This window comes from Ictidomys tridecemlineatus, chromosome 5 (assembly GCF_052094955.1).
Source record: "Ictidomys tridecemlineatus isolate mIctTri1 chromosome 5, mIctTri1.hap1, whole genome shotgun sequence".
Classification (NCBI taxonomy): Eukaryota; Metazoa; Chordata; class Mammalia; order Rodentia; family Sciuridae; genus Ictidomys; species Ictidomys tridecemlineatus.
Genome location: NC_135481.1, coordinates 17504406 through 17527529, shown reverse-complemented (window position 1 = coordinate 17527529; position 23124 = coordinate 17504406). Strand labels below are relative to the sequence as shown.

Genomic DNA, 23124 nt, shown 5'->3' with positions numbered 1-23124 from the left:
ATTGGGCGGCTCCGGTTAAGGGTCTGAGGTATTCTGGCTGTGTCGGAACTTTCCTGGCCCTTTCCTGATGAGAGAACCCATCCGTGTGGTGGTGTGACTGACCACTGACCCCGGGGGCCCAATCACTGACCCTGACCTTGGAGTGCGGTCCCCCCTCAACCTTCATTGGATGGAATTCTCCCCTGAATCTCTTGTCCCCCAATAAAAAGCTACTCCCAGGCATGTTCTCTCTCTCTCTCTCTCCTGCTAGCCCTGAGTAACCCTTGCTGCCCTGTTGGGCGGTTAGAGGTGGGAACCAGAGAGGGGAGCCGCCTCGGACCTGGCAACAGAAATAAGGTAACTGAGTCTGTGTGTTTTATTTCGATCTCGCTAACTAACTTTTATGCCAAGAATCTCATTAATGAAACCATTGCGCTGGCCACATGGTGGACAGGGCTTTCTGTTTTCGTTTTAGATTTTTTTTCCTTTCTTTTTTTGCAGTTCTGGGAATTGATTCCAGGGACACTCTACCACTGAGCTACACCCCCTGCCCCTTTATTTTGAGACAGGGTATCACTAAATTGCCTAGGCTGGCCTCAAACTTGCAGTCCTCCTACCTCAAACTCTAGAGTTGCTGGGATTATAGGTGCCCCCCTTTTAAATATAACACATATAGAAAGGAGTATAGTTCCAGGAATTATCACAAAATGGCCATACTACCCATGATAAACACCACCCAGGTCAAAAAACAGAGTATTAACTAGTAACAGGAATCTCCCTCCAACCTTCCCAAAGAGAACCACTGTCTTGAATTGTAATACTAGTTTTATCTCTAAATTTTATATAAATGAAAAACTCATACAGCACACACTTTTTGGTCTAGCTTTTTTCACTTCACAATGTTTTTGAGATTCTGCCATATTCAAATTCCTAGAAATAGTTTGTTCACTTTGGTTTCTGTATATAGTTTTTCATAAATATATACAATTTTATTTATCCACTCTATTAATAGACACCTGGCTTGATTCCAAAGTCACACATAAAGCATTTTATACGTCCTTTGATACACAAGCACATGCATTAAAAAAATACTAAGAATGAAATTGCTACCATATGGGATATATGAACATTCAGCTTTGGTAGACAACAGCAGTTTTTCCAAAGTGGTTGTTAAGACCTCATACTTGATGAAAATAATGCCTTAGAAATATACATCTCTATCATTTTTAGTAAGCAGAAACATTTCTTTCAGCTGTCTAAAATGTTGTTTTGTTGTTCTTGTTTTTTAATTGCTGAATACAACTACATAAACTGTAAAAAGTAGTGAGGTATAGCAGTTGTATGTTCTGCAATCAAATCCTAGTTCCATCCAGTGTTAGTTTATCAGATAAGCAAATAAGCTTGTGCTTATGTACGGGACGGGGGCCTAAAAAAAGTTAAAATTTAATTCAAATAATTTGATTTAAATAATTAAATGAGGTACAAATTTTAAAAATCAAAAATTTTTCTAATGCTGTTATCTTTTGTTTTTTTATAGTTATAGATGAACACAAAGCCTTTATTTTATTTATTTATTTTTATGTGGTGCTGAGAATCCAACCCAGTACCTCACACATGCTAGGCAAGCAAGCACTCTACCACTGAGCCACAACCCCAACCCCTTATCTTTTGATTGTTTTTAAGGTTTGGTACTAAACTGTTTTGAGTTACATTACTGGTACCACAATCAGTTCAATGCTTAGTGATATGAAAGTTTAGAGATAGGAAATCATAACTGGTTCTCTCATTTGTTCACCTGTTAATTGTTAAATGGGTGTTTATGGAAATGGGCATATGTCAGTTTTATATTTTATTGTCTAACAATTGAGTTAGCTCCCTCTCTATAAATAGAATCCAACACATGTGTTTAAAAAGCTAGATTTTAGAGTCCATCATGAAGCCAAAAAGGCCAAATACCTGCTCTCCTTGCTTGAGGAGGCACACAGACTGGTCACTTAAATGCATTCACACAGAATTTAAATTTAAAGTCACAAAGAACTGTAAATTCTTTCTGGGCTGGGGATGTAGCTCAGTGGTAGAATGCTTAAAATAAATCCAACCATCCACCCATTCATTCATTCTTAGGGCTCTTTCTGCCATGGGAGGGTCCACAACAAGAAATTGGCATTCCGCCACAACAAAAGAAGGCTTTGACCATTCAGGAACTCTGATCTTGGACTTCGAGCATTCAAGATTATGGGGAATTACTTTCTGCTATTTATAAATAAGAAATAGTTCATTCTTAGGTCAGTGACATGCAGCACCCCCCAAAAGGCAAATGGCATCCAATGGCATCAATGGTGTCTTAAACGGGAAAAGACTATCCCTATGGTTATTACTTTGACTATGATCTAGTTCTAAGGTTTGTCCATCTCCTATTTATCTGAGTCTGGCTCTCCAATCTTAAAGTCATTTCTGTCGAATAACCAATTCTTTCCAAAAAAAAAATCCTTTCTCTTTTGCTTCAGCTAATCAGAGTTGACTCTTGTTTGCAACCAAGGATCTAGAAATGATACCCCTGTGGTATGCCAGGCTCTGTAGTAGACAATGGCAATACAAAGACAAACTGAGCCATGATTTTATCTTACAGGAGTTTAATAGAAAAGACCAGTAAGGGCTGGGGTTATGGCTCAGTGGTAGAGTGCTTACCTAGAACGTGTAAGGCACCAGGTTTGACCCTTAGCCCACATAAACAAACTAAATAAACAAACTAAAGATATTGTGTCCATCTACAACTAAAAATATATTTAAAGAAAAGACAAGTAAATAATCAGTATGATAATGTTTAAGCTCTTAAAGGAGTAATCAAAGAAAAGCAAAGAACACAAAAGCTCAGGCTTGAAGAATCAAAAAAGAGAAACAATCTAAACCCTGCAATATGAATAGGATGATAGAGGAGAGGTGGGAGGGTGTTCCAAAAAAAAAAGAACAAGCACAAAAGCATATCTTTCTTTTTCTCTGTTCATCACCCTTTCCCTATATACTATTTTTAAAATTTTTTTTAGTTATACATGGACACAGTATCTTTATTTTGTTTATTTTTTGTGGTGCTGAAGATCGAACCCAGGGTCTCACATGTGCAAGGAGAGTGCTCTACCGCTGAGCCACAACCCCAGCCCTCCCTATATACTATTAAAAGCACATTCGAGGGCTGTGGCTGTGGCTCATTAACTGGTATGTGTGAGGTACTGGGTTCGAGTCTCTGCACTACATACAAATAAATACAATAAAGGTCTATCAACAAAATTTTTTTAAAAAGCACATTTGAATATATGTCAAATAAAAATAGGGGGGAGACATATTTAAGCAATTGAAGTGAAAAAAGGAAGACTGATGAATTTGTAAAACAGCAAGAAAGTCCCTACATGTGATTTTGGTGACAATGGTGATGATTTTGAGTTTGCTATTTGAACATAAACCTCATGCCTGAAGCACACATATATAAACACACCCCATCACCACCACAAAACTGGCCACAAGTACCTCTCTTCTCTCCTCACTTCAGTCACTTCTCAGAATAGTCAACCTGGACTTTTAGGGGGATTTTTTATTTGGTTGGTTGGTTAGTTGTGATGGGGTGGAGTAGGAATCATGAATGAGTGGATAAAAGAATTGAAAAGGGAAGTAAAGGTGTTAATCAGGTGAGCAAAGCAGTGAAGCACAAAGCATCCTGCCAATTGCTTACATGGGTTTTGCTTAATGGTAGGTACAATTCTACAGGGGAAAAATTATATAAAATAATATTTTACAAAATAACCTATACATGCTTTTTTCTCTAAAATTATAAAATTTTGGTGTTGACCTCAGTCAATGATTTACCTCAATCATTTTCACTATTTGCATTTATAAAATTATGCTCTTTTTAAGTTTTACAAGCTCTATCATTTTCTGTCATCTACTCTATGAAGGTCTATGCTTAAACAGGAAAAATGAGCAGAAAGGAAACTAACATACCAACCAAACAAAACTCAAAAAATTTTGATAAAGGAGTTTGAAAGGAAGTGATCAATAACATCTCATTCTCAAGAGTGACATGAAGGTTACAGAACAAATAATTTGAATATTTTATAATCTACAGTTTTTATTTTAAAAAAGTTCATATTTACTGCCATGTGGACACATTTGAAAAAATATTTTAATTTCAGTTTCATTAAGTTGAATGATACAAAAATTGCCATTAACCATACTGAAGTCCTCTTTTTACACAACTCTATAGTACCTTTGCAATTCATGTCCTCCTATTCAAATGGCCAGCTCCTATGAAATACTTAAGACGTATTCTTGCAAGTTTTCCACACTTCTTTCCCCTTGAGAGGCTGCCATTCTATTTTCTTTTTTTATTGGTGAGTACAGTTGTACACAATGATGGTATTTGTTGTTACATACTTATGGATGCACACAATATAACAACATAATTTGGTCATATCACTTCTCAGCACTTCCCTCTTTCCACCCCCATCCCTTTACTCAATGGATCTCCCTTTGATTTTCATTAGATCCCCACCCTGCCACACATACATCTTTCTTTTCCTTTTCCCCCTCTAGTTTCCACATGAGACAAAACATCCAACCCTTGACCTTCTGAGTTTGGCTTATTTTGCTTAACATAATGGTCTCCAGTTCCATCTGTTTTACTGCAAATGAAATAATTTCAATTTTCTTTATGGCTGAATAAAAACTCCATGGTGTATTTATACCACATTTTCTTTATCCATTCATCTGTTGATGGAACACCTAAGCTTGTTCCATAGTTTGGCTAATGTGAATTGTGCTGCTATAAATATGGGTATGCACATATCACTACAGTATGATAACTTTAATTCTTTGAGATAAATATCAAGAAATATTATAGCTGGGTCATATCATAGTTTTAATTTGCATTTCTCTAATTGTTAATGATGTTTAACATTTTTCATATATTTGTTGGACATTTCTATTTCTTGTTTTGAGAAGTATCTGTTTAATTTAATTGTAAATTTATCAACTGGGTTGTTTGGTTTTGGGCTATTACTTTTTTTAGTTGACAATGGATCTTTTTATTATTTATTTATTTATATGTGGTGCTAAGGGTCAAACCCAGGGCCTCACACATGCCAGGCAAGCACTCTACCACTGAGCTATAACTCCAGTCCCAGGTTTTTGAGTTCTTTATATATTCTAGATATTAACCTTGTCAGAAAAGTAGCCATTAAAGATTTTCTCTCATTCTGTAGGTTCTCTCTTCACATTGTTTCCTTTTTTGTACAGAAGCTTTTTAATTTGATGACATCCCATTTATTAACTCTTGGCATTATTCCCTGAGCTTTAGGAGGTCCTACTGAGAAAAATCATTGCTTGTGCCTATGTCCTAGAGTGTTGAACATAAGTTTTCTTCTAGGAGTTGTAGTTTCTGGTCTGATTCCAAGGTCTTTGATCCATTTTGAGTTAATTTTTATGCAGGGTGAGAGGAAAGGGTCTTGTTTCATTGTTCTATATAGGGATAACCAGTTTTCCCAGCATGTATTGTTAAAGGGCTGTCCTTTCTCCAATGCATATTTGACACCTTTGTCAAAGATTAGTTGACTATACATGTGTGGATTTGTCTCTGTGCCTTCTATTCTGCACCATAAGTCTATGTGTCTATTTTTATGCCAGTACCATGAAGTTTTTGCTACTATAGCTCTGTATTATTGTGATATTTCCAGTATTTTTTTTTTTAACTTAGATTGCTTTGGCTATTCTGGGTCTTTTATCCTTCCAAATGAATTTTAGGCTATTCTGGGTCTTTTATTCTTTCAAATGAACTTTAGGACTGGTTTTGTTTTTGTTTTTCAGTTCTCTGAGGTATGTCTTATGTTTCATGAGTATCCTGCACATATCTTTTATATGTAATTATTTCTTTGGACATCTACTCTTCTCAACTACATTATAAATTCTTTGAGATTAGGCAATTTTATATCTCTAGCTGTAAATATATGTTTTAGAACAGTCCCTAGCAGACAGCAGTCAGTAAATGAGTTCTTTGTTACTATATAAAACCATTGAAAGTTCTGTTATTTCACACAAAAAAAATCTTAATTTCATAATTTTATGAAAAATTAAATAGTAATTATCATAAAAAGATTTTAAGTAAGCAAGTCTTAATTGTTTACAATAATGGAAAAAGGAAGAGACATCAGTAATTTCTAATGACTTATAATATGCCTCTAGAAAGTGCTTACTGAAATTACATTTGATTATAATTGTCCAATCTTATAAGAATTTATTTTACACCAAAGAAAGAGGGGATAATGTGTAAGTCTGACTCAGAAGCAGTTAGGAAGTTCTACAAATTCCCTATTCTGCCCCCTTGTTCAACATTTTTCTCCTTGCTTCAATTCATCTCACAAATAAAAAGTACAATCTTAGCACAGCTACACCCCTCCCACCTTAATCCATACTGGGAAAGACTAGTTAAACGCTAGTCAGATGGCTTCCTGGTCACCAAGCCATGCAGCCAGCCCACTAGTCCTTGCCAAAAAGTAGAGCAGTGAAGTGGCAGAGCGGCAGTCTAGGCAGGATGAAGCATCATGTACGCAGGATGAAGCACAAGCACAAGTGACCCAGGGCAAGCCAACCTGTCACATCACAGCAGCCCAGCCTGCACCCAGTGTGGATGCCTGCTGAAGAAACACGCTCCATGCAGCACTACAGCTCCAGACCCCTCACCAAGCATGCTGGATTCACTGACTTCAACTTCTGGCTTTCCAAGAAGTGGGGAGAAAACAGAATGGAATTGACAGCTAACCAAAAACATTAGTACTTGTCCAAACCCTAATTAGTATAATTTTAGACTAATAGCATTGGGACCTTTTTCAAATCCTGATTAGCATAAATCTAGACAAACAGCATCCACCGGAGTGCTATATAAATCGAGACTGGAAACCTTGTCAGGTTCCCCTCTCACACTGCAGGAGTTCTGATTTTATACTCGTGAACAAATACTGTTCTCACACTTACTAATCCCAGTCTGTGGATTTCATTCTTTGAATTTATGAGACAAGAACCCAGAAAGAAGAAGAAATTGATGGTGAGCTGCTGGGGTCTGCTGCAACAGTGAAAGGCGCACGCAGCCTGCCATTAAGAGCTGCAACAAATTTCTCGGCTGCAGAGGCCTGCAGCTTGTGCAGACCCCACCTGCCAACAGAAGCAGAGAAACTCTGGTTTCAAACAGTACAGACTAACTGAAGCATAAGAGTAAGCAAAGGACATGCCAATAACTTAAGAAGTACTACTAGGGTTGGGGTTGTGGCTCAGCGGTAGAGCACTCGCTCAGCACGTGCGAGGCCCTGGGTTTGAAACTCAGCACCACATAAAAATAAATAAAGATTAAAAAAAAAAAAAGAAACAAAAAGAGTACTACTAAAAAACTATGTTGAATTTTAAATAAGCAACTAATTATACAGTATAAATAAGAAATGCTAATTATCATTAATGCCAATCTCAAATTTGTGACAAGATGTTGAGACCAAATATTGGAGCTATTAGAAAAAAAATTAACTTGCCATGATATTCTCAAAAGTTAGAAATGTATCTTTTATTTTAAGACCCAGGATTAGTTTGTTTGTTCAGTCATTCACTAATTTGAAGCTCAACAGAGGAAAAAGACATAAATTAACATATGTTAAGGATAACTATGGGTATAATAAAACATTTCCTAACTGCCAGATATTATTCTATTTTATCTACTTAAAGTCACATCCTGTAGCAATATATGAATGCCAGTGTCTACAGAAGCACACTTCACAACAGCCAAACCATTGAATCAGCCTAGGTGTCTATCAATGTATGAATGGATAAAGAAAATGTGGGATATATACATGATGGAGTTTTACTCAGGCAAAAGAATTAAATTATATCATTTGCAGGAAAACACATGGAACTTGAAAGCATTAGGTCAAGCAAAATAAGCCAAACTCAGAAAGTCAAGAGTCATGTTCTCTCTCATGTGCAGAAGCTAAAAAGAGAAAAAAAAAAAAATGTGGGGAGCTGGGTGTAACAGCACACGACTATAATCCCAACAACTCGGAAGGCAGGACTGCAAGTTCAAGACCAGCCGAAGCAATTTAGCAAGGCCTTAAGCAACTACCCTGTCTCAAAATTGGAAAATACATGTATGTATATTAACATATATGCTAACATAGAACTATATTTGTTGTCTACATAAATAAAAGGGCTGGGGATGTGGCTTAGGGGTTGAGCACCTAAAATTCCCAGTACCCACCCACCCCCACCCAAAAGAGAAAAAGGTAAGAGGAATCTCATGAAAACAGAAAGACCAGTAGAATAGAGGAAGGGGAACAGGGGGAGAAAGGAGGGGAAAAAAGGGGGAAGCACTGTGGAACAAATCCGATCAAATTATACTACTATATTGTACACATGTACAAATGTTACAACTAATTCTACTATTATGCATAATTAAAATGAACCAATAAAAAATCCTCCCCCATCAAGTAAATTAATGGATTTTAAAATACTTTATTTGTATTAACAAATTTAAGCTTCACCACATTATGAAGGCATCATTATACCCATTTTATAGGGGAAGAAATAGGTGTACACAGAGGGGGTAAAAAAAGGTAATCCATTAGCAAATCCAGGTTCACAGTCTGAATCCACAGCCAATTATTTATTTATTTATCTATTTTTTAAATTTTTAATTATGTGTAGACACAATATCTTTGTTATTTTGTTTACTTATTTTTATGTGGTGCTGAGGATTGAACCCATTGCCTCATATGTGAAGCAATCACTCTGCCACTGAGCCACAACCCCAGCCCCCAAAGTCAATTATTTTATACTGCCTCTCCAATACTACAATAATTCACTCAACAAATTTTTTTATTTGTTTTAATTAGTTATACATGACAGTACAATGACTTTGCCTTCTCAGGGCCAGGTAACTAATGTGCTTGAGGTATGACACAGTTACTAACAGATTATTCCAGAAGGGATCCCATAATCCAGAAAAGAGCAGAGATCTTGAGAAGGATTTCTGGAGTAAGTAATACCTTAACTGAGACTTAAAAGACATAAAGGAAGCCAGGTGTAATGACACACACCTGCAATCCCAGTGACTCAGGAGGCTGAGGCTGGAGGATCACAAGTTCAGTCCAGCCTGTGCAACTTAGGGAGACCCTGTCTCAAAATAAAAAATAAAAAGAGCTAGGGATGCAGCTCAGTAGTAAAGTGTCATTGGGTTAAATCCCCAGTACCACACATACACAAGGTTAATGGAATAAAGAGGTGGCCCACACCTATAATCCCAGCAGCTCAGGAGTCCTTATCTGTCAAGTGTTATGTCCTAAGAGAGGACTCCGCTAACAACTTTTCTTGAGGACTCTTTTTCATTCTCTCAATCACCCTGTTTCCCTCTATAACACTTACCACTCTTTGAGCTCTTCTTTTTATTTACAGTAATATATCAAAGTGATTAAGAGGGCAGGCTCCACAATCAGACTGGCTGCATTTAAATTGTAGCTGTGTGACCTTATATAAATTGTTTAACCACAAAGTGTCTAATTTCCTCATCTTTAAAATGGACAAAATAGTCAGGTGCAGTGGTGCCTGCCTGAAATCCCAACTACTGAGGAGGCTGAAGCAGGAAGATCACAAGTTTGAGGCAAGCCTAGGCAACTTAGTGAGAGCCTGTCTCAAAAGATATAAAATAAAAGGGGAGCTGGAAATGTAGCTCAGTGGGAGTGTATCCTGGATTCACTCCTTAGTACTGAAAAAATATACACACACACATAAGACAAAATAATGAAGTACTTAATTCACAGACTACTTAGGAGAGTTAAATGAGCTAGTACATAGAACGTTATTAAAAGAATACAGCTCTCAGTCCAGGGTTGTAGCTCAGTGATCGAGCACTTGCCTAGCATGCATGAGGCAATAGTTCAGTTCTCAGCACCACATAAAAATGAGTAAATAAAAAATAAAGGCCTATCAACAACTTAAAAAATATTTTTAAAATACAGCTCTCAAATAATATTCTCTATTTGTTTACTTGCAATGGTCTTACTGATCCACTAAATGGCATATCTCAATATGTACTACTAAATACATCTGAAGCAATAATGTGGTCTATATCTAAAGAAGTAAACTAACAACCAAATAAAGGAATACTATTCTGACTAAACCTCCTCAAGAAATACTGCTTTCAGGGCTGGAGCTTAGCTCAGTAGCAGAACACTTGCCCAGCATATGTGAGGCACTGGGTTCGATCCTTAGCATCACATAAAAATCAACAAATAAAATAAAGGCATTTGGTCCATTTACAACTATAAAAAAAATTTTAAAAAGAAAGAAATACCACTTTCATGGAAGGAACTGCTTTTGCCACAAAAGTCAGAAAAAGAAAATCATACAAACCTATAGTTAAGCAAGGAAACTATTTTAAAGTTTTATGTGTAATTATTATGTAATTTATACCAATTTATAAAAATAAAATTAAAATATGGAGGATAAGGAGAAAAGGTTCTAACCTAAGTATCTTTGAGAAACAATGTTTTGACTAGAAACACTAAACCTAAAGACAAAAGTAACTATAACAATAAATACTGCTCTTGGTGTTAAAGTCAATTCTCACAGAGATACAGATTAACAATTCTGCTATATATGTATATTTGGATTGAACAAAGAAGTAAATGGATGTCAAATAGTGAGAATCAGGTCTCTAGTTTTTGGAGGCGGGTATATGGATAAGCAAGGAGACAAAGCTAGAATAAACCACGTGTTAGTGAATTAGTCAAAGATGTTAGCATGAACTCATATTCTGCTTAAATGTACACAAACAAAAATAGTTCTGTTAGCATATATGTTAATATACATACATGTGTTTTATAAGTTCATGCACTATGAAGGCCTATCAATAGTAATAAGCATGTCTAGTACCCAGAACCTATCATTCTCCAATAAAAGGAACAAGGGATCCTTAGGAGAAGGCTGATGCTACGGCTGGAGCAGGGAATATACAAGACGGGCACTGGAGCATCTTATAATGCAAGCAAAACGATGGGTTATGTCCTGTTGGTCACAGGAGCCAATCTGAAAGGGGTGAAACAAATTGAGCAACACAATAAATGATGGAGAGGAGGAAAATTTCTCAATAGAAGAATTACAAATAGTTTTACAAATTAAAGGAGTCCTCAATAAGGTAATGCCTAATTTTCAGGGTTTGGGCTATACTTGGTGACCTGTTTCTAAAAAGTAGACTATGAGAAAACTTTACAGTAGAGAATCCTGTACTACTGCAGTATAGTGGTTAATTTGAATTGTCAACTTCATTGGATTAAGAGATGTCAAGGATTAAATGCTTATGGGTGTGTGCGTGAGGGTGTGTCTAGGAATGATTGGCATATAGGATAGCCAACTGAAAATGGAGACCCTCCCTAAGTGTGGGCAGCACCATCCAATAAGATGATGGCTTAGATGGAATAAAAGTTGGAAGACAAGGAAGCATCAGCCTGCGAAAGCTTGATTCTTCTTCATCATGGTTCTCGATTGCTGCTGAGATCATCTGAAGATATGGGACTCTTGTTTCTTCACTCTTCCAAAGTGGACTCTGCCAGTGATTCTCCAGAAGCCTTTCGTCTCGGACTAGGATAGCACCATTTTTCCCTCTTGTTCTGGGGCTTCAGCCTCTTGGACTGTGCAACTACTGGTTCTTCCAGCTCTCCAGCCTGCAGAAGCCATCATGAACTATCCAGCTTCTGGTCGAGTAAGCCAACCTAATAAAAGTCATCTTTTTATAATTATTCAGCAAGAATAATTATAAAGAAATTCAGCAAGATTATCCAGCAATATTAATGACAGCCCTTATTGCTAGTATTTACTTTTGAAATGATGCAACGAAATTGCCACTTTATCTCTGTGGTTATCCTTCCCCAAATCCAAAATTCCAGTCTAATGATGAAAAAAACATCAGACAAACCAAAATGAAGGGCATTCCACAAAATACCTGGCTGTATCTGCTATAGTTTAGATCTTGAATATCTCCCAAAGGCCAGTGTGTTGAAGTCTTGACCATGGCATTACAAGACATAGTGGAAAAAAATTTGGACACTGAGGGAGTGCCCTTGAAGGGGCTAGAGACCCCAGTGACTCGTCTTCCTCTTTGTCTCTCCAGCCACTCTAACGAGAGCAGCTATGCTCTATCACACACTCCTCACCATGACAGTGCTGCTTTGCACAGGCCCCAAGTCAACAGAGTCAGTTGACCAAGGACTGAAATCTCTGAAATCATAGCCAAAATAAACCAGGCTGATCTTAGTTCTCTCAGTCATATATAGTGGCCGAGCAAAAACAGAAATACAATGAGTACTATGTAAAATCATCTTGCCATTGATTAAAAGTTTATAATATTTCGGATAAAAGTGTCTGTCAGTCATTTCATCTGTTTACATTTTGATTCCTTAATAAGGAAGCAATAGGAAGAGAAAATTCTCCCTTAAGCAGGAGGCCTCTTGAATTTTGGACTAACAAGTAATATTGATCATATTAATAAAATTCTACCTGGATTTTGAAGTCAACAAATTTTAAGTAATTTTCGGTAAAATGTATTTTCAGTACATTACTGAAACACTTCCTCAGTCTTAGAAGGACTATAACTATACCTATTTTGAGAAAGCACATTAGAAAGTTCACTATCAACAATATATTAAAGTTTAAAATTATAATAACTTAGGTCTGCACTGGTAATTGTTCCAAGAGATTTGAAGACCTCAAAAAACAAATAAAAAACAAGCTTCCTTAACATTTATAACTATGCTGAAAAAAATCTTAAAATTTAAGAAAAAAGGCAGCTCAACAGAAAATGTGCAAATCACTGAAGAGATAACCAAAAATACTAAAAGATGAAAAAAAAAGACAAAAATGAAATGCCATTTTAATACCATTCAGACTGGCAAAAATCAGAGTCTGACAACACTAACTGCTGGCAAGGATTATGGAGAGACGTTGTTTGCCAATATCCTATAAATATCTTATAAAGGGAAAGATACTTCTACCCTAGAACCCAGCAATATGACAACCAAGAATATGACCTAGAGATATTCTGGCATGTTGCTTCAAGAGATGTGGTGACATTAATGAGGCAAAGTTTATAATAGGTAAAAAAAAAAAATGAAAACAATTTAATACTCATTAATAGGGGAAATGATAAAATGAGTATATTAATTCAATGGAACACTGCACAACAATGAAAATAATTAACTGGACCTACAGTATCAACAACAATTCATATCAACAAATATGCATTCCATGATACAATCATATTAACAGCTACTTAAACTTATCAGCACATTTAAAAAAAAAAAAGTGCCAGGCACAATTTTGAGCACCTTTTGCAAATAAACTTATTTAATTTTTACAACAAACTTATGAAATTGACAATTCTGTTACCCCTATTTGATAGATGAAGACACTGCAGCATGTAATGATTAAATAACTTATCTAACATCATGAAACTTTTAAGTAAGCAGAGTCAAGATTTAAAACAAGGAAGTATGGTTCCAAAGCCAATACTTTTTAAAAGCACCCAAAGCAATGCCATATATTGTTCATACATATAGTTTATGAACTGGGAGGGAAGAAGGAGAGAGATGAAACTGGGAAGAAAGTCTAACTTCACTGAAGTATAAAGTTCTACACTGCTATTTTAGAATTCAGTGTGGTGACTATGACATAGATCTTTTTATATTAAAATGTATCTGAAGCCAAAATGAAAATGTTAACATTTTTATATGTGGGTATGGGTGTATACTACATATTTTGGTAATTTACTTTAAAGTTTTTCAAAAATAAAAATGTCTCATCTACAAAACAATATTACAATAAAAACAAAAACAAATTTAAGGAATTTAAGCGGGGCACAGTGGCCCATGTCTGTAATCCCTGCTACTTGGAAGGCTCAGGCAGGAGGATCACAAGATTGAGGCCAACCTTGGGAACTTAAGAGGAATCCTGCACAAAATTAAAAAATTAAAAGGTCTGGGGATGTAGCTTAGCGGTAGAACACCCTTGGGTTCACTCCTCAGTACTGCAGCTTTTACTCAAAAACAAAAAATAGTTAAAACTGTGAGTTTACATATGCATATAAACTTTTAACATAAATATGGAAAATGAATTTTCACACTGATCAGAAGGGAAAAACTTTAGCAAAGTGACCCAGAAATTGTTATCTCTTACTTAGTATACTTATTCATTTTGATGACTCACTATTTTTAGTGAAAATAGAGTGTAGCACTAATAGAAAAACTCCCATGATATCTTTCTTTTTTTCTGGATACTTTGTCTCTTTTTTTTTTCTCTTGTTTATGATTTTCAACTGAAGGAAGTAAGAAAAAGGAACCAAGAAAGTCTCACACATTTAAAAAAATAACAAGAACAACCATAGATATAAATACAGCCTTTCAGAATACAAGATTCCCCAACATAAAGTCAAGTAATGTTTCAAAAATTCATTTTTATATTGTTTGTCTAGGAACTCAATACATTTTTCCACTAAGGAAGTTACCAGAGGATATGAACACCAGGAAAAGATACTACCTTAATATTAGCAGTGAAACTGGAAAAGCAAAGTATTCGTTGTGTGCTGATGGCTCATAAAGAAAAAAAGCATTCTCAGGCAAAGTTTGAAGGCTAAAATCATGTTTCATTCACCTTTGTATGCTCAGTCACTAGCAAAATATTGGGATCTCATAAACATCCCAAAACCATTGCCTAATAACTGATGAAGTAATGAGGAAAGACTGGGAAGAGAAGTTCATCAATAGGTGGCACTGTCAACAAGAACAGTTTGGTGTAGGAAGCAAACTGAAAAGGTTGGAGAAAAGCAATGTGCAAATAGTGCAAAACATCTACATATGTAAAACTTAATGTTGGTACTGGTAATTAGAGCAATGCCTTTATCTAAATTATCACCTGTTTCTAGTACTGTGTACTGCAAATACACACCATATTTTGGGTTGATTCTGCTACCAATGAATCATAAGATAGTTTCCTTGTTGGAACAATGGTTATTTGGAATTTCAGTATTTCCCCTCATAACCCTTAAAAAAATATTCTAATGTCATTAATTATAAAAGTAATAATTGGCCAGGCACAGTGGTGCAGGCCTGTAATCCCAGCGGCTCTGCTTGGTAGGATGAGGCAGGAGTTCAAAGCCAGACTCAGCAAAAGCAAGGCGCTAAGCACTCAGTGAGACCCTGTGGCTGAATAAAATACAAAACAGGGCTGGCCATGTGGCTCAGTAGTCGAGTGCCCCTGAGTTCAATCCCTGGTACCTGCCCCCCACCCCAAAAGTAATAATTGTTCAGAAGTGAGAAAAAAATATTAATAGCAAAATTACCCTTAATCCTGTCATCCCAGAGACAATAACTGTTAATATTTTATGGATTTCCTGCCAAGCCTTTTAGACATTTACATGTGGTATGTTATAAATAACAGTATTATATGTCTTTATATTATGATTTTCCTCTCAACATTGTACTTTTTCATGTCAGCAAATGTTTTTTAAAATGATATCTAGTAGCCAGATCCACCACATAGATTATCTTAAATTTCACCATTTCCATACTATATTTTGACTGTTCAATTTTTTGCTATTATAATAACACCCTATGTAAATTAATAGGTTATTAAATGTAAAGTGCTACATGGCCTTTTAGAATTCAAAGTAAAATTATGGTAAATGTGACTAGGCTCCCATAAAAACCCCTACCATAAATTCTCCTGGACAATAAACAATCAATCGAGGGCACTAAAAAATAGACAAATAAGAAAGGAAAAAAATTCACTACTTTTATCTTTATCCATTCTCTTCTTCTACCTCTGATATGAAAGAGAAAAGTCCCACAAAGATAAGTCTCTGACATTAGAGATGAATAGCAAGTCAATTTTCCTGCTAGAACAACTTACATTTTCCACTTAGAATGAGCTTTTAAGTAAGAAAGCACAAGATTATAATATAATGAACATTTCTGTTTCTGAAATAAGCATGATGCTTGGAAAAATTCTGCAAACAATAAAAGATAACATAACCAATAATTACACAACAGGAAAAATAAGTTTTTTACTAATACTTTGCCATAATTTTTATTATTTTTTTAATGAACTAATAAATATTCCTTTTTAAAAAATATCCTTCCAATTATACTAAATATTATTTAGGTTGTCAGAAACAGGACAATAGTTCCAGAAACTTAAGAATCAATAACTATTTAAGCCAGTGGTAATTCATGTGGAAAAGTTCAAAACAAATCACATCAGCTTCCTTCCTCTCCTAAATGAACAGAAAATTTATACTGTGCTTCACCAATTTTTAAAAATGTAAAATTGTGTACACAGTTTAAAACTCAAGGCAAATTTTATTCATTTGTTCACAATATTGGGCTGATGTCAAGATAATCAACTTCTCTAATAAGTGCATTCTTATAAAATCCCACAGTGAAGTAGGTCTGTGTTTAATCATTCAGAAAAAGAAAATTATGTAACATATATCACAGATACTGATATACTACTCTGGACTCCTTACTGAGAACTCTGACTCAAAGGGAAATTGTAAAAATGAATTAAAAATTACCCAAAAATGTTTACTTCTCCCCAAAACAAAGTTCCCATAAATGAGGCCAAATACAGTCTTTCATTATAAGTTCAAACAGGGTTCAAATAGCTCAGAATTCTGTATACTTTTTAATTTTCAGAAGCTGAATCCCAGATCTACTATAAACATAAACTGAATTAACTTACCCAAGAGTTCTTATTATTCAATGTTATATCCCCCAGAGACTACTTTTTATAATAATCTTAAATGCACTACAATAGATTACTGTAACCTGGGCTACACTGTTTACAGGTGTCTCAGTCTCCTTTCCCCAAGGAAGGAAGAGGTGGAAGAGGGTAGGCCAAAATCAGAATGAGGCTATATACATACCAAATAAGAGCTTGTAATTTTATGAGATTGCTTCTTTTATACTAGGGTTATTCTTTTCATTAATGTATAATACATTTTAAAGAATAACATATTCACAGACTAATACAATTTCTGCCCTCAGGAGTCTCTAACTGGCTGACACGCGTTTTCTCCTCAAATAAATGCATGCCTGTTGCCTGATGCCTGTCCTGCTGTTGCAAACAAGACATAACTGTCCTATAAGACAAAAACCCTTCTCTAAGGCTCCTAGGCGTAACCATACGTTTGAATTAAAAGCACCCTGGAAACAACAAAAATCGTCCGGCACGTCTGTCGTTTAAAAGCACCATAACGAAAAGCTGTCGCTGCGACCCAATTTTAGGTCACAAGCCTTTTTCTTTTTTCTCCTCCCCTCATAAAGCGATAAACTTTAAAGGTAACGATAATAACCGAATCGCCCACCCCACCCCCACCGCCCCGCAAAAAAAAAAAAAAAAAAAAAAAAGATTGAAAAACCTGGCCAACTTGGACGCTGGCCGGGCTCACGCGGAACCGGCGCCCGCGGGCGGGGAAAGCTGGGCAGACCACCAGGAGGAAAAGGCGGGACCCGGGCTCCCCAGGCTCACCCTCTGCGCGTGTTTAAAATACAGAGCAGGTGGGATTCCGGGAAGCCACCTCCGACTTACGTAACGAGCTTGTCAAAATCCAGCTCCAGGACCTCCCCCTCCCCGCCCCCACCACCCAAACAACAACAGCCCCAGGCCAGCCCCTAATAGAAAATCTGGAATGAAAACACCGGAGCCCCCCACGCGTCCGACGCAGAGACGCCCGCGCTACATTCGGCACCGCCGCGACTTCTCCGGGCGCACGGAGCCCACGGAGGACGGCCCGGATTCCAGGAGCCCGGGCGGAGGTCGCGGCCATCCGTGCCGCCTCCTGAGTCCCACCGCCCGAGTCCCGCGCCCCCGGCTGTCACCTTTCGGGGCCGTGACAGCTCTACAAGCCACCGCTGCCCGCGTAGCTGTCCCCTCACTCACCTCCCCGCTGGCCCCAGCGCAAGCAGCGGGTCAAGCTTAGAGAGCGGCGCCAGATCCCTCACGCACGGCGGCGGGACACGAGGGGCTGAATACCGCGGCGCTCTGAGCCCGCTTAGCTCATCCCCAGCCCAGCGCTCCGCCCTGCGCGGCACCCCCGCCCGCCCAGGCCTGCCGTCTCAGTCAGACGGGACTCCCCCTCCCCTCGCGGTCGCGGCTGCCTCCGCCTCCTTCTTCAGCTCCAGCCGCGGCAGCCGCCGCAACCGGCGCCATCTTGGTAGTGACGGAAAGGGCGGGGGAGGGCATCGAGCCCTCGAACACCAATCACAGGCCGAATTTGGCCCGAGGGCGCAGGAGGGGGCCGGGTTGGAGGTATGAGGTCCTAGCGCCTTCTTGGAAAGGGGCGGAGAAGGTGGGTGGGGCTGGGCCGTGCGGGCTCGTGACGCGCGGTGTAAATGGGGAATCGCACTGTGGTTTCCCCTTCTTGTCGGGAGATCCCGAGCCCCGGGCGGGCATGGGTGAGGAATACAGTGCTTCCCGTTTTGCCACCTTTTGCCCCTTTTGCTTAAGGCTCCAGCTCGCGCCAACCGACCTGGCTCGTCCTCCCTGGCACTCCCAGGAGTCCTTGCCTAGCCAGAGCGCGGGGCGTCAGTCTGAGATGCGGCTTCTCCGCCCAGGGCACTCAGATTCTGCAGGAAACCCCCTGAGGGGTTAGCAACCACCTAGTAGGTTTCGGACCCAAGATAGCAGGCCAGGTAAAATGGGGAACTTAGGGGGGTTCTTCGAAAACTACGTTGATAAAACGCCTATTGTTGACTGAAGGGGTGTCCATTACATTGATAAATTGGATATGGCCTACTTAAACCTGACCATGGCTCCACCATTAATGGCTGTTGGCAAGTTGCCTCTGAAAAATGAGTGTAATAAAGGTCGATAAACCCTACAAGATTACTCTGAGCGTTAAATTCTGTAGTACATGTGAACTGCTTAGCATAATGCCCAAAAGTACTCAATAAATGTTAGATAATATTCCAAGGACAAATGAAGGAAGAAATGGGACCTTAAAAATCCCTCTTGTTTCAAGTCAATTTATGCAAAACAGGCGTTCATCCTTTTTACCAACTCTACAGTTTTACTTTCTCCCTCCTTTCTTCCATTGTAGACAGTCAACTAACATTCACTGAAAGTCAAGCACTGGGGACACAATGGTGAGGGAATCAAAAAAATCTGCCTTCAGCGAGTTGCAGTCTAGTGGGAGAAGATCAAATAATAAATGAATACTTTACATTTGGAGGGGAAACATACCATAAGGTTATGAAAAGAATTCTGGAATAGTAAATAACAGGATGGTTTTAAAAACTAGAGTGATGAAGGGAAGGCCCATCAGACACAAGAGAACCAATAATGGGAGAAAGGCCCTGGGAAATGTTTAGGACAGAGGGAAGGACTCTGTAAAGAACTTGCAATAGGAAGCAGCTTGGCTGTTAGAACTGAGTAGAATTCATGGTGCTGGGAAAATCTTTTTAGCATGGAGAAGCCTAGCCTGAGACTCGAGAGGGAGGGAGGGCTCAGTCCTACAAGGCCTAGGAAAATAGAAACAAGATTGGGTTTTATTCTAATTGTAAGCAAAAGCCATTAAAAGGTTTTAATTACAAAGCAAGGGAGTGGGGAACACTGATGTTTGCAATATGACATCTGTGTTTATATTTCAGGCAATATATGGACCAAAGAACTGAATTTAAAGTTAAGAAAATAAAAAAAAAAAAATCTGAGGTTGAACTTCTTCAACACCAAGTTGGCCAAATGATGTATTTTAATCTTCAGTTCATTGTTGTTAAAAAAATATGTGAGCATCACATAACTTTGTGCACAATAAAAAGTATTTTCACTGAAAATTATTACATAGTTTGTTTCTAAAAGTTTTGTATGTCTTGTTGGTATAATATATAGTTGCCTATACAAATCGATTTTTTTTATTGATTGCTAATAACAATCCAAATCAATCATTCTTAGTCATTTTTTGCACAATGTGCTACTTGGAGAAAAAATATGGACTAATGTTAATACGTAAGTTTTCAATACTATAGTTCCTTATTTATTTATTTATTGGTAGTAGAGATTGAACCAAGGGGTGCTTTCCCAATGAGTCATATCCCCAGCCTTTTGTGTTTTTGACTTTGAGAAAGGGTATCACTAAGTTGCTTAGGGCCTTGCTAAATTGCTGAGGCTGGCTTAGAACTTGCAATCCTGCTGCCACAGCTCTGCACCACAACAGCTGGCTTAATTTTTTTAAAAGTGCTTAGCTTTGCATTTTCTAATAAAATACAAGACATGAATTTCTTTTATTTTATTGTGGTAAAATACATACAAATTAAATTTACCATTTTAACCATTTTTAAATGTATTGTTCAGTGGCATTAAGTATATTCACATTGTGGTCCTCACCATTGTCCATGTCCAGAAGATTTTCATCATCCTAAACTAAAACTTTATATCCACTGAATTATAACTTCTCATTCCCCCCAACTCCTAAACTACTATTTTACTTTATAAGACATTAATTTTTTTAAGGTATCTGGCAAGTCTTTTCCTCACACCCACAAAATAGGTAGAAAGATTTCAGTAGGTTTTTTTACTTAAACTGGAGATTTCAAAGAACCATGTAAGTTTAGAAGCTACCACCCAAGAAATAAGGATTAATGTAAGTTTTTAGCTCAGATGGTTACCCATAATACTAATAAAGAATACTAATATATTACCAATTAATTTTTACACTGAAAAATGTGTTCCATAATCATAAACTGTACTCTGTAGTCTCTAAATGTATGCTCTAAAATGGCTCAGACAACAATATGCCCCTCCTCTTATGTACTGCTATAAATGCATATCTTATTAACGCTATTAATTTTCATTTAAAAAAGATTCTGACTCTAGATTTAATTTAAAAATCACTCTTCAGTGAAGGATGGATTGGAAAAAAGTAATAGAAGGAGATAAGTTTTTGTCACTTTTATATAACCAAGCATTCTATAAGGGAATGAAGATCAAAATTTTTAACTGTGTTAAACAAAAAGTTTAATCTCCTTACCCTTCTGGCTGCCAATGTCAGCTACAATGTTTTTATCCCCAGTGGAAGAACATGGCTATTGGCCAGTCAGTGACTGCTAGGGAGGGTTTATAATATAAAAGGGCACAAGGAAACTTTTGAGGGTGATGGATTATTCACTACCTTGATTGTGGTGATGGGTTCACAGGTATATACATATATCAAACTTACTAAGTTGCAATTTTAAGGAGAATTGCAAGTTTGAGGTCACCCTCAGCAACTTAGCCAGACCCTGTCTCAAAATAAAAAGGACAAGGGATGTGGTTAGTGAAGCACCCCTGGGTTCAATACCCAGTACCAAAAAAAAAAAAAATTGCATTCTTTAAATATGTGCAGTTTCTATTTCAATTATGTGTCAATAAAACTCTTTAAAAAAAGTTTTTTAATGTCAAATTGGTAACTCCTATTCCCTCCCCCTTAAAAACAGATTAAGCCTTTTATTGGTTTTAATTATTGCTAGATCTGTGTGTTCTTTTTAAAAAATACTTTTTAGTTGTAAATAGACACAATACCTTTATTTTTATTCATTTATTTTTATGTGGTGCTGGATCGAACCCAGAGCCTCACATGTGCTAGGCAAGTGCTCTACCACTGAGCCACAATCCCAGTCCCAGTCAATTCTTTTTTGAGGACTAGTTTGGCATATTAAATTTTTTGACTAGCAACAAAGAGCACTCAGTTGGAAATATACACACTTATATATAAATATTCACCTACATAACAGAATATTAGTGAAAATGCTATAGGCAAATAGTTGCAAGAATAGCTTATAGAATGGGATTCTAAAAAGTTTCAAAATTGGGGCTGGGGATATGGCTCAAGCAGTAGCGCGCTCACCTGGCATGCGTGCGGCCCAGGTTCGATCCTCAGCACCACATACCAACAAAGATGTTGTGTCCGCCTAGAACTAAAAAATAAATATTAAAAAAATTCTCTCTCTCTCACTCTCTCTTTAAAAAAAAAAAGTTTCAAAATTCTTCAAAAGTTGGTTTGAAGTATTTTTATCAAAGAAAATCACTTCTGAGCAAATATTATTTAAAAGCAGTAGAAAAGCAATAGGGAGAATTTTTTACTTTTAAGTACCTCTGAGTTTTGGGGTTTTTTTGAGAGATAATTTTTTAATATTTATTTTTTTTTCGGTGGACATAACGTCTTTATTTTATTTTCATGTAGTGCTGAGGATCCACCCCAACACCCCGCGCATGCCAGGCGAGTGTGTTACCGCTTGAGCCACATCCCCAGTCCCTACCTCTTAGTTTTAACTGTCATATCCTGAGTCCTCTCAACATCCCAGGCATTTGTGACTAAGGTCACAGCTAAATAAACTTGAGCCTTAAATGTGACTTGGGCCAGAGATTCTAACAATGTAGACATAAGCCAAATAGAAAAATGTGGCTTATAAATTTGAGTCCCATGCCATGCCCTTCCTGAAGTGATGTCATCTTTTACACCTGGAACTCTAGCTCTTTCTTAGGAATTATTTTAAAACATTATAGTTCCAGTGCTGCATGAGGGAAAACTATGAGACCAGTAACCATTTATAGTACTGGAAGCTCACGTTTTATAGTCCAGTTCTCTCCACCTGTTAAGTCTAGGTACCTTAATTGCTATGCCAGATGTTTTCCACATCTGTAAATGAAAACATGGAGCCTTAAAGTAGTCCTTGATATCTATGCTACAGGGCTTCCTCAGGGGTGAAAAAACCTTTCATCAGAAATTTATGAGCTTTTAGAAACTCTCTGGATACATCCCAAGTAGAGCACGTGTTGCCAAATTGCATTCATTGTAAAACGGTGTTAGAGTGATATTGCAATGTATTTAATCCACAAATGGAAATTGATCAGCAGTGTGGTCAAAAGACAGATCAGGCTAAATTCTTTTTGAAAGACTATTTGCCTGAACAACTTTCAAGAATAATAGTAAGAACTCTCATTCTAACAATGACAAATTTTAAACCTGGTACTTGAGAGGAATGACGAAGGACAGGAGGACTGCTGCAGTCCAAGCCACTGTTGTCTCTGCCCTTTGGTGGC

At 37.4% G+C, this 23124-nt stretch overlaps 1 protein-coding gene and 1 long non-coding RNA gene across 8 annotated transcripts in view; one reads left to right on the top strand and one right to left on the bottom strand.

Annotated features, from left to right (window-relative positions):
• Dennd4a (DENN domain containing 4A) overlaps nucleotides 1–18269 on the bottom strand; it is a 114810-nt gene extending 96541 nt beyond the window's left edge. For all 7 annotated transcript variants that reach the window (XM_078049443.1, XM_021727663.3, XM_078049444.1 and 4 more), the window contains exon 1: nucleotides 17989–18269. The gene's annotated coding sequence lies outside the window, so the exon portion shown is untranslated. The remainder of the gene's footprint in view (nucleotides 1–17988) is intronic.
• Nucleotides 18270–18390: 121 nt separating this feature from the next.
• On the top strand, nucleotides 18391–19883 carry LOC144377717 (uncharacterized). Its single transcript, XR_013438738.1, has 2 exons — nucleotides 18391–18740; nucleotides 19698–19883. It is a non-coding gene; the product is annotated as an uncharacterized LOC144377717 (long non-coding RNA).
• Nucleotides 19884–23124: the final 3241 nt, after the last annotated feature.